The sequence below is a fragment of the Gigantopelta aegis genome, unplaced genomic scaffold (assembly GCF_016097555.1).
Source record: "Gigantopelta aegis isolate Gae_Host unplaced genomic scaffold, Gae_host_genome ctg6988_pilon_pilon, whole genome shotgun sequence".
In the NCBI taxonomy this organism is placed as follows: Eukaryota; Metazoa; Mollusca; class Gastropoda; order Neomphalida; family Peltospiridae; genus Gigantopelta; species Gigantopelta aegis.
Window position 1 is genome coordinate 1 of NW_024535465.1, and position 11,238 is coordinate 11,238.

General features: G+C 39.5%; 1 long non-coding RNA gene across 1 annotated transcript; it reads right to left on the minus strand.

The window, feature by feature from the left end:
* Positions 1-3,312: 3,312 nt before the first annotated feature.
* On the minus strand, positions 3,313-10,913 carry LOC121366753. The gene is made up of 4 exons (XR_005957218.1): positions 10,756-10,913; positions 8,461-8,621; positions 6,167-6,327; positions 3,313-4,028 (listed from the first exon to the last, which is right to left on the minus strand). It is a non-coding gene; the product is annotated as an uncharacterized LOC121366753 (long non-coding RNA).
* Positions 10,914-11,238: the final 325 nt, after the last annotated feature.

Here is an 11,238-nt window from a genome sequence, read left to right on the forward strand (position 1 = left end):
TTATCCTGACCAGGCAGTCTAATATTCATGACACCATATGCCATATTTTTATAATGTCTGATATATCCATTCCATAATACACAATTATTTACATTACTCTGTCTTGTATTTCTATTAATTTTATGCAAAGTGGTTGGTATCCACGGTGCATTCATGCTATATTTCCTTAATTATTATGCTAATTAGTGCTGATTAAAATATCCACCACACTTAAAAAAAAAAAAACGGCCTCGGTGGCGTCGTGGCTAGGCCATCGGTCTACAGGCTGGTAGGTACTGGGTTCGGATCCCAGTCGAGGCATGGAATTTTTAATCCAGATACCGACTCCAAACCCTCAGTGAGTGCTCCGCAAGGCTCAGTGGGTAGGTGTAAACCACTTCCACCGACCAGTGATCCATAACTGGTTCAACAAAGGCCATGGTTTGTGCTATCCTGCCTGTGGGAAGCGCAAATAAAAGATCCCTTGCTGCTAATCGGAAAGAGTAGCCCATGTAGTGGCGACAGCGGGTTTCCTCTCAAAATCTGTGTGGTCCTTAACCATATGTCTGACGCCATATAATCATAAATAAAATGTGTTGAGTGCGTCGTTAAATAAAACATTTCTTTCTTTCTTTCAAAAAACAACAATGTGTAGCCTAGTGTGTGCCGATGCCCTGAGAACACAAAAGCACATGGCTGGTGAAGTTTGCACCAATTACAACAAGGTCGCGGCCGGGCCGGTGCTATGCACTGGTAAAATAGTGTTAAGAGGGGGTTTGGAATGGGTAAGCTGTTCAGTTTTGACACATGACATACTATGATGCATACCGAGTAGGAAAACACCAAATTTGGTCATGTCTTTTAATAAGCATTAACGCAAGAGGCCATGAAGATTGCCAAGGGGGTTAGCAACACTGGGCTGAAATAATAGAAAATTAAGCTTCTCCACAACTCAAGTTCACCTGAACAAAGTTATAACATGGAGGTGACATTCCAAATGTTTGCTGTTGTATAATGGGGAGTACTGACAGCAGAACCTTATGAAATGGTCACATTAAAATTACAAGACCATACTGGGTACTGGCATATTTTAATATGTCATATGCATGAACTTTTATTAAAAACTTAATTTAAATATTGGATTTGGCAAATTCAAGTGAGCCAGAAAAAGGTTATTTTGGGACAGTATGAGAGGGAAGTATGCACACTGGCAGCTGTCAACAGGACACATGGGCAATTTCAAACTGGGAGTGAACTGAAGACTAAAGTATCTGATGGCTGAGAGAATTGACCACAATCATAAACAAATTCAAAACAGAACAGCATCAGTTTACTGCATGACAGTATTTATTAACATAACACACACCACAGGTTCCATTCCACTGAAGACTGCTACATGCTAAGAGATACAAAAGTTCACAGTTGGCTTATCCTAAGAGAATATACCACACCCAGTGTGCTAACAATGAAGCCAAAGAAAAATCCAACAGAAAACCTGCACAACAAGGGTGCCTTTCAAAAGGGACACCAATGTCTGTTCAAAAGAACTATAGGTGTTACTAAAACAAAGTGTCTTAAGCCTGAAGGTGACAACATACCAGTTACCAAGAGACTTAGTCAAGAAGAGTTCAGCGCTGTGGTACACCATTGTGATGGACAGTCATACATCGTCAAGGATGCGGATGGAATTCCCAGTGACATTAGACTTCTCCGACCAATACGGATCTCAACTGGAGGTGTTACACAGGCAGGCGAGTTCCTGAAAGCAAAAATGGACATGAATGATTCCAAAGTTATACATTGTGGTATGCTTCTAATGATGTTTAATGACAGTAATGAAGACCACAGACTAGCTTCTCCAGGGTGCACTGGCAAGTACACATGGAATCTAGACTTGTGTCAGAAGTTGGGCCTATTCAAAAAACTTACTCGACCCCGAACTGAACTATAACTCTGTCGGCAACAAACTGTGAACACTCGGTGAATTCTTTCGGATATATATATATATATATATATATGTTATAATTTTTTATGTATCTATGTATGTATGTATGAATGTATGTATGTATGTATGTACGTATATATTTACCTGAACTATTATAAAATGCAATCTGGATATATACCATGGCCTGAACATTTCTTTGCAACCATATTTCTACAGTGCTGCCTTTGATTATTGATTACATGTGGCTCTAGACATAAGTGGTGTATATTGACAGACAAACTGTGAGAAACATCAAAAGATTTTGGTAAAGTGACTGATTTGACATGAATCATGTATCGAAGCCTGTGTACATTAATTGGCTTGTGTTTATCCTGACCAGGCAGTCTAATATTCATGACACCATATGCCATATTTTTATAATGTCTGATATATCCATTCCATAATACACAATTATTTACATTACTCTGTCTTGTATTTCTATTAATTTTATGCAAAGTGGTTGGTATCCACGGTGCATTCATGCTATATTTCCTTAATTATTATGCTAATTAGTGCTGATTAAAATATCCACCACACTTAAAAAAAAAAAAACGGCCTCGGTGGCGTCGTGGCTAGGCCATCGGTCTACAGGCTGGTAGGTACTGGGTTCGGATCCCAGTCGAGGCATGGAATTTTTAATCCAGATACCGACTCCAAACCCTCAGTGAGTGCTCCGCAAGGCTCAGTGGGTAGGTGTAAACCACTTCCACCGACCAGTGATCCATAACTGGTTCAACAAAGGCCATGGTTTGTGCTATCCTGCCTGTGGGAAGCGCAAATAAAAGATCCCTTGCTGCTAATCGGAAAGAGTAGCCCATGTAGTGGCGACAGCGGGTTTCCTCTCAAAATCTGTGTGGTCCTTAACCATATGTCTGACGCCATATAATCATAAATAAAATGTGTTGAGTGCGTCGTTAAATAAAACATTTCTTTCTTTCTTTCAAAAAACAACAATGTGTAGCCTAGTGTGTGCCGATGCCCTGAGAACACAAAAGCACATGGCTGGTGAAGTTTGCACCAATTACAACAAGGTCGCGGCCGGGCCGGTGCTATGCACTGGTAAAATAGTGTTAAGAGGGGGTTTGGAATGGGTAAGCTGTTCAGTTTTGACACATGACATACTATGATGCATACCGAGTAGGAAAACACCAAATTTGGTCATGTCTTTTAATAAGCATTAACGCAAGAGGCCATGAAGATTGCCAAGGGGGTTAGCAACACTGGGCTGAAATAATAGAAAATTAAGCTTCTCCACAACTCAAGTTCACCTGAACAAAGTTATAACATGGAGGTGACATTCCAAATGTTTGCTGTTGTATAATGGGGAGTACTGACAGCAGAACCTTATGAAATGGTCACATTAAAATTACAAGACCATACTGGGTACTGGCATATTTTAATATGTCATATGCATGAACTTTTATTAAAAACTTAATTTAAATATTGGATTTGGCAAATTCAAGTGAGCCAGAAAAAGGTTATTTTGGGACAGTATGAGAGGGAAGTATGCACACTGGCAGCTGTCAACAGGACACATGGGCAATTTCAAACTGGGAGTGAACTGAAGACTAAAGTATCTGATGGCTGAGAGAATTGACCACAATCATAAACAAATTCAAAACAGAACAGCATCAGTTTACTGCATGACAGTATTTATTAACATAACACACACCACAGGTTCCATTCCACTGAAGACTGCTACATGCTAAGAGATACAAAAGTTCACAGTTGGCTTATCCTAAGAGAATATACCACACCCAGTGTGCTAACAATGAAGCCAAAGAAAAATCCAACAGAAAACCTGCACAACAAGGGTGCCTTTCAAAAGGGACACCAATGTCTGTTCAAAAGAACTATAGGTGTTACTAAAACAAAGTGTCTTAAGCCTGAAGGTGACAACATACCAGTTACCAAGAGACTTAGTCAAGAAGAGTTCAGCGCTGTGGTACACCATTGTGATGGACAGTCATACATCGTCAAGGATGCGGATGGAATTCCCAGTGACATTAGACTTCTCCGACCAATACGGATCTCAACTGGAGGTGTTACACAGGCAGGCGAGTTCCTGAAAGCAAAAATGGACATGAATGATTCCAAAGTTATACATTGTGGTATGCTTCTAATGATGTTTAATGACAGTAATGAAGACCACAGACTAGCTTCTCCAGGGTGCACTGGCAAGTACACATGGAATCTAGACTTGTGTCAGAAGTTGGGCCTATTCAAAAAACTTACTCGACCCCGAACTGAACTATAACTCTGTCGGCAACAAACTGTGAACACTCGGTGAATTCTTTATATATATATATATATATATATATATATATGTTATAATTTTTTATGTATCTATGTATGTATGTATGAATGTATGTATGTATGTATGTACGTATATATTTACCTGAACTATTATAAAATGCAATCTGGATATATACCATGGCCTGAACATTTCTTTGCAACCATATTTCTACAGTGCTGCCTTTGATTATTGATTACATGTGGCTCTAGACATAAGTGGTGTATATTGACAGACAAACTGTGAGAAACATCAAAAGATTTTGGTAAAGTGACTGATTTGACATGAATCATGTATCGAAGCCTGTGTACATTAATTGGCTTGTGTTTATCCTGACCAGGCAGTCTAATATTCATGACACCATATGCCATATTTTTATAATGTCTGATATATCCATTCCATAATACACAATTATTTACATTACTCTGTCTTGTATTTCTATTAATTTTATGCAAAGTGGTTGGTATCCACGGTGCATTCATGCTATATTTCCTTAATTATTATGCTAATTAGTGCTGATTAAAATATCCACCACACTTAAAAAAAAAAAAAAACGGCCTCGGTGGCGTCGTGGCTAGGCCATCGGTCTACAGGCTGGTAGGTACTGGGTTCGGATCCCAGTCGAGGCATGGAATTTTTAATCCAGATACCGACTCCAAACCCTCAGTGAGTGCTCCGCAAGGCTCAGTGGGTAGGTGTAAACCACTTCCACCGACCAGTGATCCATAACTGGTTCAACAAAGGCCATGGTTTGTGCTATCCTGCCTGTGGGAAGCGCAAATAAAAGATCCCTTGCTGCTAATCGGAAAGAGTAGCCCATGTAGTGGCGACAGCGGGTTTCCTCTCAAAATCTGTGTGGTCCTTAACCATATGTCTGACGCCATATAATCATAAATAAAATGTGTTGAGTGCGTCGTTAAATAAAACATTTCTTTCTTTCTTTCAAAAAACAACAATGTGTAGCCTAGTGTGTGCCGATGCCCTGAGAACACAAAAGCACATGGCTGGTGAAGTTTGCACCAATTACAACAAGGTCGCGGCCGGGCCGGTGCTATGCACTGGTAAAATAGTGTTAAGAGGGGGTTTGGAATGGGTAAGCTGTTCAGTTTTGACACATGACATACTATGATGCATACCGAGTAGGAAAACACCAAATTTGGTCATGTCTTTTAATAAGCATTAACGCAAGAGGCCATGAAGATTGCCAAGGGGGTTAGCAACACACACTGGGCTGAAATAATAGAAAATTAAGCTTCTCCACAACTCAAGTTCACCTGAACAAAGTTATAACATGGAGGTGACATTCCAAATGTTTGCTGTTGTATAATGGGGAGTACTGACAGCAGAACCTTATGAAATGGTCACATTAAAATTACAAGACCATACTGGGTACTGGCATATTTTAATATGTCATATGCATGAACTTTTATTAAAAACTTAATTTAAATATTGGATTTGGCAAATTCAAGTGAGCCAGAAAAAGGTTATTTTGGGACAGTATGAGAGGGAAGTATGCACACTGGCAGCTGTCAACAGGACACATGGGCAATTTCAAACTGGGAGTGAACTGAAGACTAAAGTATCTGATGGCTGAGAGAATTGACCACAATCATAAACAAATTCAAAACAGAACAGCATCAGTTTACTGCATGACAGTATTTATTAACATAACACACACCACAGGTTCCATTCCACTGAAGACTGCTACATGCTAAGAGATACAAAAGTTCACAGTTGGCTTATCCTAAGAGAATATACCACACCCAGTGTGCTAACAATGAAGCCAAAGAAAAATCCAACAGAAAACCTGCACAACAAGGGTGCCTTTCAAAAGGGACACCAATGTCTGTTCAAAAGAACTATAGGTGTTACTAAAACAAAGTGTCTTAAGCCTGAAGGTGACAACATACCAGTTACCAAGAGACTTAGTCAAGAAGAGTTCAGCGCTGTGGTACACCATTGTGATGGACAGTCATACATCGTCAAGGATGCGGATGGAATTCCCAGTGACATTAGACTTCTCCGACCAATACGGATCTCAACTGGAGGTGTTACACAGGCAGGCGAGTTCCTGAAAGCAAAAATGGACATGAATGATTCCAAAGTTATACATTGTGGTATGCTTCTAATGATGTTTAATGACAGTAATGAAGACCACAGACTAGCTTCTCCAGGGTGCACTGGCAAGTACACATGGAATCTAGACTTGTGTCAGAAGTTGGGGCCTATTCAAAAAACTTACTCGACCCCGAACTGAACTATAACTCTGTCGGCAACAAACTGTGAACACTCGGTGAATTCTTCGGATATATATATATATATATATATATGTTATAATTTTTTATGTATCTATGTATGTATGTATGAATGTATGTATGTATGTATGTACGTATATATTTACCTGAACTATTATAAAATGCAATCTGGATATATACCATGGCCTGAACATTTCTTTGCAACCATATTTCTACAGTGCTGCCTTTGATTATTGATTACATGTGGCTCTAGACATAAGTGGTGTATATTGACAGACAAACTGTGAGAAACATCAAAAGATTTTGGTAAAGTGACTGATTTGACATGAATCATGTATCGAAGCCTGTGTACATTAATTGGCTTGTGTTTATCCTGACCAGGCAGTCTAATATTCATGACACCATATGCCATATTTTTATAATGTCTGATATATCCATTCCATAATACACAATTATTTACATTACTCTGTCTTGTATTTCTATTAATTTTATGCAAAGTGGTTGGTATCCACGGTGCATTCATGCTATCCTTAATTATTATGCTAATTAGTGCTGATTAAAATATCCACCACACTAAAAAAAAAAAAAAAAAAAACGGCCTCGGTGGCGTCGTGGCTAGGCCATCGGTCTACAGGCTGGTAGGTACTGGGTTCGGATCCCAGTCGAGGCATGGAATTTTTAATCCAGATACCGACTCCAAACCCTCAGTGAGTGCTCCGCAAGGCTCAGTGGGTAGGTGTAAACCACTTCCACCGACCAGTGATCCATAACTGGTTCAACAAAGGCCATGGTTTGTGCTATCCTGCCTGTGGGAAGCGCAAATAAAAGATCCCTTGCTGCTAATCGGAAAGAGTAGCCCATGTAGTGGCGACAGCGGGTTTCCTCTCAAAATCTGTGTGGTCCTTAACCATATGTCTGACGCCATATAATCATAAATAAAATGTGTTGAGTGCGTCGTTAAATAAAACATTTCTTTTTCTTTCTTTCAAAAAACAACAATGTGTAGCCTAGTGTGTGCCGATGCCCTGAGAACACAAAAGCACATGGCTGGTGAAGTTTGCACCAATTACAACAAGGTCGCGGCCGGGCCGGTGCTATGCACTGGTAAAATAGTGTTAAGAGGGGGTTTGGAATGGGTAAGCTGTTCAGTTTTGACACATGACATACTATGATGCATACCGAGTAGGAAAACACCAAATTTGGTCATGTCTTTTAATAAGCATTAACGCAAGAGGCCATGAAGATTGCCAAGGGGGTTAGCAACACTGGGCTGAAATAATAGAAAATTAAGCTTCTCCACAACTCAAGTTCACCTGAACAAAGTTATAACATGGAGGTGACATTCCAAATGTTTGCTGTTGTATAATGGGGAGTACTGACAGCAGAACCTTATGAAATGGTCACATTAAAATTACAAGACCATACTGGGTACTGGCATATTTTAATATGTCATATGCATGAACTTTTATTAAAAACTTAATTTAAATATTGGATTTGGCAAATTCAAGTGAGCCAGAAAAAGGTTATTTTGGGACAGTATGAGAGGGAAGTATGCACACTGGCAGCTGTCAACAGGACACATGGGCAATTTCAAACTGGGAGTGAACTGAAGACTAAAGTATCTGATGGCTGAGAGAATTGACCACAATCATAAACAAATTCAAAACAGAACAGCATCAGTTTACTGCATGACAGTATTTATTAACATAACACACACCACAGGTTCCATTCCACTGAAGACTGCTACATGCTAAGAGATACAAAAGTTCACAGTTGGCTTATCCTAAGAGAATATACCACACCCAGTGTGCTAACAATGAAGCCAAAGAAAAATCCAACAGAAAACCTGCACAACAAGGGTGCCTTTCAAAAGGGACACCAATGTCTGTTCAAAAGAACTATAGGTGTTACTAAAACAAAGTGTCTTAAGCCTGAAGGTGACAACATACCAGTTACCAAGAGACTTAGTCAAGAAGAGTTCAGCGCTGTGGTACACCATTGTGATGGACAGTCATACATCGTCAAGGATGCGGATGGAATTCCCAGTGACATTAGACTTCTCCGACCAATACGGATCTCAACTGGAGGTGTTACACAGGCAGGCGAGTTCCTGAAAGCAAAAATGGACATGAATGATTCCAAAGTTATACATTGTGGTATGCTTCTAATGATGTTTAATGACAGTAATGAAGACCACAGACTAGCTTCTCCAGGGTGCACTGGCAAGTACACATGGAATCTAGACTTGTGTCAGAAGTTGGGCCTATTCAAAAAACTTACTCGACCCCGAACTGAACTATAACTCTGTCGGCAACAAACTGTGAACACTCGGTGAATTCTTTCGGATATATATATATATATATATATATATATGTTATAATTTTTTATGTATCTATGTATGTATGTATGAATGTATGTATGTATGTATGTACGTATATATTTACCTGAACTATTATAAAATGCAATCTGGATATATACCATGGCCTGAACATTTCTTTGCAACCATATTTCTACAGTGCTGCCTTTGATTATTGATTACATGTGGCTCTAGACATAAGTGGTGTATATTGACAGACAAACTGTGAGAAACATCAAAAGATTTTGGTAAAGTGACTGATTTGACATGAATCATGTATCGAAGCCTGTGTACATTAATTGGCTTGTGTTTATCCTGACCAGGCAGTCTAATATTCATGACACCATATGCCATATTTTTATAATGTCTGATATATCCATTCCATAATACACAATTATTTACATTACTCTGTCTTGTATTTCTATTAATTTTATGCAAAGTGGTTGGTATCCACGGTGCATTCATGCTATATTTCCTTAATTATTATGCTAATTAGTGCTGATTAAAATATCCACCACACTAAAAAAAAAAAAAACGGCCTCGGTGGCGTCGTGGCTAGGCCATCGGTCTACAGGCTGGTAGGTACTGGGTTCGGATCCCAGTCGAGGCATGGAATTTTTAATCCAGATACCGACTCCAAACCCTCAGTGAGTGCTCCGCAAGGCTCAGTGGGTAGGTGTAAACCACTTCCACCGACCAGTGATCCATAACTGGTTCAACAAAGGCCATGGTTTGTGCTATCCTGCCTGTGGGAAGCGCAAATAAAAGATCCCTTGCTGCTAATCGGAAAGAGTAGCCCATGTAGTGGCGACAGCGGGTTTCCTCTCAAAATCTGTGTGGTCCTTAACCATATGTCTGACGCCATATAATCATAAATAAAATGTGTTGAGTGCGTCGTTAAATAAAACATTTCTTTCTTTCTTTCAAAAAACAACAATGTGTAGCCTAGTGTGTGCCGATGCCCTGAGAACACAAAAGCACATGGCTGGTGAAGTTTGCACCAATTACAACAAGGTCGCGGCCGGGCCGGTGCTATGCACTGGTAAAATAGTGTTAAGAGGGGGTTTGGAATGGGTAAGCTGTTCAGTTTTGACACATGACATACTATGATGCATACCGAAGTAGGAAAACACCAAATTTGGTCATGTCTTTTAATAAGCATTAACGCAAGAGGCCATGAAGATTGCCAAGGGGGTTAGCAACACTGGGCTGAAATAATAGAAAATTAAGCTTCTCCACAACTCAAGTTCACCTGAACAAAGTTATAACATGGAGGTGACATTCCAAATGTTTGCTGTTGTATAATGGGGAGTACTGACAGCAGAACCTTATGAAATGGTCACATTAAAATTACAAGACCATACTGGGTACTGGCATATTTTAATATGTCATATGCATGAACTTTTATTAAAAACTTAATTTAAATATTGGATTTGGCAAATTCAAGTGAGCCAGAAAAAGGTTATTTTGGGACAGTATGAGAGGGAAGTATGCACACTGGCAGCTGTCAACAGGACACATGGGCAATTTCAAACTGGGAGTGAACTGAAGACTAAAGTATCTGATGGCTGAGAGAATTGACCACAATCATAAACAAATTCAAAACAGAACAGCATCAGTTTACTGCATGACAGTATTTATTAACATAACACACACCACAGGTTCCATTCCACTGAAGACTGCTACATGCTAAGAGATACAAAAGTTCACAGTTGGCTTATCCTAAGAGAATATACCACACCCAGTGTGCTAACAATGAAGCCAAAGAAAAATCCAACAGAAAACCTGCACAACAAGGGTGCCTTTCAAAAGGGACACCAATGTCTGTTCAAAAGAACTATAGGTGTTACTAAAACAAAGTGTCTTAAGCCTGAAGGTGACAACATACCAGTTACCAAGAGACTTAGTCAAGAAGAGTTCAGCGCTGTGGTACACCATTGTGATGGACAGTCATACATCGTCAAGGATGCGGATGGAATTCCCAGTGACATTAGACTTCTCCGACCAATACGGATCTCAACTGGAGGTGTTACACAGGCAGGCGAGTTCCTGAAAGCAAAAATGGACATGAATGATTCCAAAGTTATACATTGTGGTATGCTTCTAATGATGTTTAATGACAGTAGTAATGAAGACCACAGACTAGCTTCTCCAGGGTGCACTGGCAAGTACACATGGAATCTAGACTTGTGTCAGAAGTTGGGCCTATTCAAAAAACTTACTCGACCCCGAACTGAACTATAACTCTGTCGGCAACAAACTGTGAACACTCGGTGAATTCTTTCGGATATATATATATATATATATATATGTTATAATTTTTTATGTATCTATGTATGTATGTATGAATGTATGTATGTATGTATGTACG